This window comes from Anticarsia gemmatalis, chromosome 27 (genome assembly GCF_050436995.1).
Source record: "Anticarsia gemmatalis isolate Benzon Research Colony breed Stoneville strain chromosome 27, ilAntGemm2 primary, whole genome shotgun sequence".
In the NCBI taxonomy this organism is placed as follows: Eukaryota; Metazoa; Arthropoda; class Insecta; order Lepidoptera; family Erebidae; genus Anticarsia; species Anticarsia gemmatalis.
The window spans coordinates 5140737-5149286 of NC_134771.1; the positions used below are offsets into that span (position 1 = coordinate 5140737).

The 8550-nt window shown below is 35.7% G+C and overlaps 1 protein-coding gene across 1 annotated transcript in view; it reads right to left on the reverse strand.

Annotated features, from left to right (window-relative positions):
* The window catches only part of foi (solute carrier family 39 fear-of-intimacy), a 174035-nt gene extending 172062 nt beyond the window's left edge, over window positions 1–1973 (reverse strand). The window contains exon 1 of the mRNA XM_076132446.1: window positions 1613–1973. The gene's annotated coding sequence lies outside the window, so the exon portion shown is untranslated. The remainder of the gene's footprint in view (window positions 1–1612) is intronic.
* Between the last annotated feature and the right edge of the window lie 6577 nt (window positions 1974–8550).

The window sequence follows — 8550 nt, forward strand, 5'->3', positions numbered from 1 at the left end:
CAATATTTGACTTAAATTATCTGCGGGCTTATCACGTATCTCAGTTGACAGCTAGTGTAAGTCAAATCTATGGGCACTATTCAGTACATTGCTGCTTTGACGTAACGTACTAATCACTATAATCTAAGGGAGAAAACAATGGACAGCATAGTGTCTTTCAAATGGCTGTCAACTGAGATACGTGATAGCCCCCCAGATTTTATAAAAAAACGCATAGTGGTATCTGACTTGTGCAAAAAAAACTAATTTCTTTGCCAAGGGTGGGTTAGGTTAGCAAATCAAATAATTTAGTCCTATAACACGGAACTAAAAAAGTTAATAGCTAAAAGGGGAATCATTTGAGAAACGAAAATACTTTTTTTTAAGAAAACTGTTATTGCCAAATTCAGGAATCGAACCCAAGACCTCGAGTACGACGGCCTCACTACCACTTGATCCGAAGGAAGTCTATAAAATGTTGAAAATCATAATATGATTACACTTCAAGCAAAATTCTTGTTAAATCATGGATCAACTCATAAAATATTATCAAAAGCTTTGTGCTATGAAAGTGCTAATATTTCACACCTATTTACACAAAACTATGAGTTTCACAATAAAACTATATGGAGGAGAATAGGGATTTATAGACAAACTAGCTTTTGCCCGCGACTTCGTCCGCGTGGTTTAAACTGTGCGTTGATAGATCACTATGTCAGTCAGTCAGTCACCTTTGAGTTGTATATTATATTTACAGTCCATTTAATACTTTTGACGGAAATAAGAGGATCTCATGGTTTAGTTAAAAACAGCCGCGTGGATCAACTTCTGAGGTTAAGTTACTCTTTCCGAGGTTGTTCTGTGGATGGGTGACCATCTGAAACATATCGAGTTCCGCCAAATTTCGTAAGACACGTTAAATTGTGAGTCACGTCTGTCATTTTCAAAGATTTTTGACTGTTAACAGTAGTCAGAAGCTTGAAAGTCTGACAACCAGTCTTACCGAAGGGTATCGTGTTATAACCCAGGTAACTGGGTTGTGGAGGTCAGATAGACAGTCGCTCCATGTAAAACATATATTCAGCTGCATCCAGTGAGACTGGAAGCCGACTCCAACATAGTTGGAGGAAAGGCAACACATGTCAAAAACAACATTTTCGCCAAACGTCAACGACTGAAAAACCCAAGATGGCGTCTGCGGTTTGTCAGTGCCATTAGAATTTAACGATGTTGTTGACTCAAAATAAATATTTTTTTGTGTTTTGTTATTATTGTAAGGTTTCGATCGAGTCTATCGTATTTTGTGTCGAAATTATTAGGTCGGAGAAAAAGTCTTTTCGCATTATAGTATGTATGAACTTGTAATAAAATCTTTTATCTACACAAAAAAAATCGATATTTGGGTACCTCACGAGCTCACTGAAAGAAACCTAATGAACCGTGTACTCATTTGTGATTCTTGAAGCCAAAGAGATTATACAATAATGCGAAAAGACTTTTCCCCGACCTAATATGTTGTCTCAAAATCATTTTTTTTATGTTTTGTTATTCATATTAGGTTTCGATCGAGTCTACCGAACCCCTTGACGAAATTATTAATATACAAGAAGATAATAAATATTACGTAACTTACAATAGTTATTGGTGTTGCTTTGTGTCCGAAATCTCGACCACTTGCGTAGAAGGTTTACACCACACAATTAAGTATTTAAAGTTCTTAAACTATCAATTTATCAATATAAGTATGTATTTAGAAGTATATAAGTATGTTTATCAGTTATTTGGTTACCATAGTACAAGCTCTGCTTAGTTTGGAATCAAATGACCGTGTGTGAGTTGTCCGATGATATTTATTTATTTATTATCGCGGTTTCTACACATAATACAAAATTAATAAGCATTTCATAAACACTACACATTACAAAATTAACGGGTCTTAAACGGTAATTTTAAGGTTAGTATACCTTATTTGTTCACCCGACGTTTCGATCGTATGACATCGACCGTGGTCACGCGATGACTGACGTGGCTGCTAAGCGTCGTCTCCTTGTGGCGCGAGTTTCTACAACTACCCTCATTTGGTTTTCACTATTTTTATGTTTAAACTGTCCCGGAAAACTTCGTACCGTCTGACAGTCGATTTATTAATTTATTATTTTTAAATTCCACATTTTTATATGCATGAAAAAAAAATCTCGGTAAAACTATCCTCGCGTTGAAAGGAGAATGCTCAAAATGTATGGGAAAAAAACCCAGGCCGTACACAAACGGTGTGTAACTCAGAATTTTAGTGATACTGAGTGATTCAATTCCAGATATTCGCCTCTATCAAATTCGATGGCTAAATACTATTTTTTGCTATTATCTACTATTTAAAAGGTGAATTTAAAAAATAAATATTTTTCAAATGTTCATCACAATGATTATTTTTTGAATAATATAATTGTATAAGTAAATATCTAATACTAATAAATAATTAATTTTAATGGAAATGTGATTTTTAAAAAATAATTAACAATAAAATAATTATATTCTATCACTACATAGTACAAAACAAAGTAAAAGTAATAGCAATATAATATATTTAGCCATTGAATTTGATAGAGGTAAATATCTGGAATTAATTACACAGTATCACTCATTTCTCCCATTGCTCCCATGCTGGATTGAGAGCGAAAAAAAAACATAGAAGGTGCCAGCTGCATTTCTTCCCGTGCATACTGCAAAAGTCAGTAGAGGGATGGAAGGGTTTGGTGCTTCATAGGCTATAGGCTAGCAATCTACCACCATGACAACACTTTTCTACCTTATAATAGCCCTCCAATTGTCTGCCAACCCGCATTAGACCAGTGTGGTGGACTAACTCTTTGTTAAGAGGGGAGGCTCGTGCCCCTCGGTGGGGACATATATGACCTGGTGATGATGACTCATTTTTCAAAAATATATTTTTTAATATTTTTAATTTGTAACTCAGTTACATACCTATATTAAAAATGTGTGACTCAAAAAAGATTAAACATTTATATAGGTAACTTATTTAAAAAATATAAAAATATATTGAAAACCCCTACTGAAAAGTTATAGCAAAATACACTAGTCCCAAAAATTAAGGGATATAAAAAAAGAATCCAAATTTTTGGGTGATTTTCAACAAGCTGTAACTCCGAGGAAAATGGTCGTACAGAAAAAATAAAAAAAACAAATTGTAGCTTCAAGTGTCTAATTTTTAGATATGACCATGAAAATTTTTTGTCATGGCCAGGTCTGGAGAAATCCAACGAAAACTACCAAAAAAAAATTTTTCAAAATTTTTTCCCTCCTAAAAAAAGGTCCACGGGCTTCAAAAAAATTTTTTTGATTCTTTCGTTCTAAATTTCTTTTAGAAAATTTAATCCTCTTTAATTTGCCGTATTCAAAAAGCCTGTACGACGATTTGCCACGGAGTTATCGTCAATCAAAGCAAAAAAGTTATTTTTGACTTTGATATTCAATAACTCCGGAAATAATGATCGTACAGGAAATCAAAGGAGGGTTTTGAAAACTGCACAATATTCTCTATAAGAAAATGTAAACATCTTCTAAGAAAAAATTTTTTTTTGAATTGAAACCTCGGACTGAAAAAAAGACAAAAATTCGCGAAATTAAGGATATTTGGATAACTTGGTATAACTTTGGATAAAATCGATGAACGAAGAATATAATCGGTAATTTTTCAACCTCAAAGTGTCCCCTAATATCCCTCAAAAATTCAAAGCGCTGCGATTTTTTTTTCATTGTGCCCCGAAGCTTCAAATTCTTTGTTGTTGCAAAAATCACCATTGTGAGCAATTTTGTGATTTTTATTCATTTTTTTAATAAACATTTTTTTTTCTCTCTAAAATCTTTATTTTTTCGATTAAAAAGCAAATCGCAAAACGAGAGATCGTCTATCGCTGCCATGAAGTCAAAATCGAGATTCGTCAGTCCATAAGACACTGGTCCACTGTCTACGACCCCAATCGTGATGGTCATGCGCATAAGCCAATCGGGCTCGACGATGTCGTGGAGTGAGCATAGGCACGCGATTTGATTTTTAATCGAAAAAATAAAGATTTTAGAGAGAAAAAAAAATGTTTATTAAAAAAATGAATAAAAATCACAAAATTGCTCACAATGGTGATTTTTGCAACAACAAAGAATTTGAAGCTTCGGGGCACAATGAAAAAAAAATCGCAGCGCTTTGAATTTTTGAGGGATATTAGGGGACACTTTGAGGTTGAAAAATTACCGATTATATTCTTCGTTCATCGATTTTATCCAAAGTTATACCAAGTTATCCAAATATCCTTAATTTCGCGAATTTTTGTCTTTTTTTCAGTCCGAGGTTTCAATTCAAAAAAAAATTTTTTCTTAGAAGATGTTTACATTTTCTTATAGAGAATATTGTGCAGTTTTCAAAACCCTCCTTTGATTTCCTGTACGATCATTATTTCCGGAGTTATTGAATATCAAAGTCAAAAATAACTTTTTTGCTTTGATTGACGATAACTCCGTGGCAAATCGTCGTACAGGCTTTTTGAATACGGCAAATTAAAGAGGATTAAATTTTCTAAAAGAAATTTAGAACGAAAGAATCAAAAAAATTTTTTTGAAGCCCGTGGACCTTTTTTTAGGAGGGAAAAAATTTTGAAAAATTTTTTTTTGGTAGTTTTCGTTGGATTTCTCCAGACCTGGCCATGACAAAAAATTTTCATGGTCATATCTAAAAATAAGACACTTGAAGCTACAATTTGTTTTTTTTATTTTTTCTGTACGACCATTTTCCTCGGAGTTACAGCTTGTTGAAAATCACCCAAAAATTTGGATTCTTTTTTTATATCCCTTAATTTTTGGGACTAGTTTAGTATGTTCAGCCATCGAATTTGATAGAGGTAAACATTGGGAATTCAATTACACAGTATAACTAATTTTTTGAGTTACATAACTTTTGTGTACAGCCTGGGTTTTTTTTGAGCATTCTCCTTTGGCATGCAGGTAAATATTATGACGTAGGCATCCACTAAGAAAGAATGTTAATCAATTCTCCCCCTAAGGAGATAAAATAGGGGATGAAAGTTTGTATAAAAATTCAGTCATAACTTACAAACTACGCGGACAAAAGCTAGATATTTTCTATTTTACAACAAAAGCCACGTAAATCAGTAAAGCAAAGTACCTAATGAAATACTAAGATTTGAACCTTGGACATTTCAACAGCATACCAACCAATCAACCACTGCGCTATCATCACACACCATCAATTATCAGATAATTAGTTGCATCCCATTTAACCATATTCTCCTGCAATAAATCATGAGTAAAATTAACAAGCATGATTTAAACGTCCTATACTGGGAATCGAACTGCGAATGTATCGCTAATTGTTAACCACTCAACCTTTGGGTGCACTTTGATGTATTTGCATGAAATGCTGTGTCGTTTGGTGTGAGACTTTGATGTTTTAGTAGCGGTTCATTTAAACTAATATTATAAAATTGTAGTTTGTTTGTTTGGACGCGCTAATCTCAGGAACTACTGGTGCAAATCGAATAAACATTTTACTGTTGGATAGCCTATTTATTGAGGAAGGTTACAGGCTATATAACATCATGCTACGACCATTAAGAGCGCGGAATAGCAACAAAAAATGGTTCAAAAACTGAGAAAATTATGACCTACTCTTATGTGACGCAAGCGAAGTTGCGCGGGTCAGCTAGTTATTGAAATGATTTTTATGGATATAAAGATAGTATTTTAAAATCGTTCTGTCCGTCTGACTATCATAATCACTACATAGTATAAAACATAGTTGCTTCCCGCGTCTGTCCCTATGTCTGTATGTATGTATAAACTGCACGTTTGGCGCAGTGGTGAAAATGGTCACCTCACCTCGATAACCGTAGCGCCGCGTGTGGTGAGTTCAAATCCCAGTCGGGACAAATCTTTGTGTGATGAGCACGAGTATTTGTTCTGAGTCTGGTTGTTAATGTATCTATATAAGTATATATATGTATATGTATATATATATTTGGTTACCATAATACAAGCTCTGCTTAATTTAGAATCAAATGACCGTGTGTGAGTTGTCTATTTCACTAGTCCTATTAAGTTGTCCCGTGATACGACAATTGGACACTATTTTGTCCTAATTGTCGGTACAAAATGCCACTATTTTGATACCATTTCAAGGCCAAAACATAAACATTAATTATTCAACTCGGAAACCAAACTTGCGACCCCTATTCACGGCAATTTCACATATAATTGCCCTTTAACTTAAAATTCTTTTCCGCGTAATAAAACGCGAGCAACGCCACGTGTTATCCTAGTGTTCGGTTATAATTCAAGTAGTATGACAGTCGGAATAGGGCCCCAATTAGTATGGCATGCGATAATATATCACTATGTATTCCGTCTTAGCGAATACTTACAGAAATAGTACTAGTTGAGGGCTTAGACGAGCGGAGCGGAGAACGAAATATGAAAAGTGTATCATAATTATAATGTCCTCCTAGCCGATATACGGCTACGGCGGTCAGTTTCATTGAAACTGGCTATCTGTGCAGGACTTTGTTTATAGTGTCCAAGTGTGTGCACAATACACAGGTACACTCTCTATTCCATCACTCTCATAGTTTGGTGGGACGGATAACCGACACGACCAGTGAGAGGTCAGGCGCAGGACCGACGGCTTTACGTGCTCTCCGAGGCACGGAGGTCTTCGACCTCAACTTCCCAACTCCGGGCAATCTCTAAGAAATTCTTAACCGGTTAACCAAAGTTATAGGCAAAATTGTAAATACACTACACGCTTCTCGTTCTCATAACCAAAGGTCAGGCTACTGTTGAGAATATTAAATCAATAATCAGGTACATATTTGAAGCTGTGTGTGCCTTCACGAAATATGGATTGGTACGGAGGCAATCTAAAGACATTTTTGTTAATTGATCTTGTAAATAAACTAGCTGGCCCGCGCAACGTCGGCGTCGCTTGCGTCACATAAGAGAGAATGTTTTTGCAACATATTTCGTTGCTGCTCCGCTCGTAATGGTTGCAGCGTGATGTTATAAATAAAATAAATAAATAAATTTAACCCATTAATGTCCCACTGCTGGGCAAGGGTCTCCTCCCGTAATGAGGAAGGGGTTAGGCCTTGAGTCCACCACGCTGGCCAAATGCGGGTTAGGGACTTTGCATGCCCTCAATAAATGTTTAAAACAAATTTTTTAGGCATGCAAGGTTTCCTCGCGATGTTTTCCTTCACCGTTGGAGCATGTGATAATTATTTCTAATGCACACATAACTTCGAAAAGTCATTGGTGTGTTGCCTCGGGTTCGAACCTGCGACCACTGGCGTGGGAGGTGTCAACTTATACCACTCGGCTATCACTGCTATAATGTTATAAAGCCTTCCTTTAATAGTCTATTTAACGCAAAAATATTTTTTGTGTGAAATAGACTATTTTATCTTGGATTTCCAGTCAAGTCCCTTTTAACATATGTTGAGTCTGGCTTTTAACGTAACGTATGCGGAGTTATAACCAATTCATCCGGTCATTTTGTAAAAAAATCTTAATGGAAATAAATCTTTAAATTTTCAAATACTCTCATTTCTGAACCGCTTCGCCACCCGCCCCGCTACCCGCTCCGCTTGTAACCGCTACCTAACATTAACACCGCGTTAATTATCGGGACATTCTCAATAATACCCATCAGTTATCTCCCTAACTGACTCTAAACGGCTCAAAGACAAATTACGCAGTTAAATGCTTTTTTTGCCGCCAAAAATTAGTCTTTTGAAACCTTTTGATATTGATATAGATAGTTTGGAATTAATTTTGTATAAAATTTGATGTTTTAAACTAATTAGATATCGTAAAATTGTAGTTTTTGATGTGGTTCGAAATCAAAGTAAGTTTGTAAGGATCGTTGCAAATGGCGTTCTTTGGTCTCTGCCTACTTCAGTCAGTCTAGCCTTTCTTCCAACTATGTTGGAGTCGGCTTCCAGTCACACCGGATGCAGCTGAATACCAGTGTTTTACATTGAGCGGTTATCTATCGGACCTACACAACCCATTTACCTCTGTTGTGGAAATACCGTGGTCACCCATCCGCAGACCAACCTGTACTAACGTAGCTTAACCTGAGAGATTGATTCGACTGTTACTTAGTTTTTTATTTATTTATTTACGTGCCCTCCGAAGCACGGAGACGCTCAGTTCAAATACCACTATGCGGTCACCCATCTATAGATTGACCGCGACAAGTGTTGCTTAACCCACAGATCGTTTACCGACCGGTGAGCACAACTGGCTATGAGCGTCTCAAAACTTAAAATTCTCCCGGTTTCTTAGGTACATTTACGGTAGTTAATCTATTCAATAGCGTTTTTTATATGATTTTAAACGCTATTGAATAGATAAACTACCGTTAAAACCTCAGAAACCGGGGGTTAGTCACGAGTCGATATATTCAAAACTGTTAATATTTTAACACTTAAACTGTCATTTGTTTCCAGCAGATGTGTGCGTTTAAAATAAACCCGGGTTTAT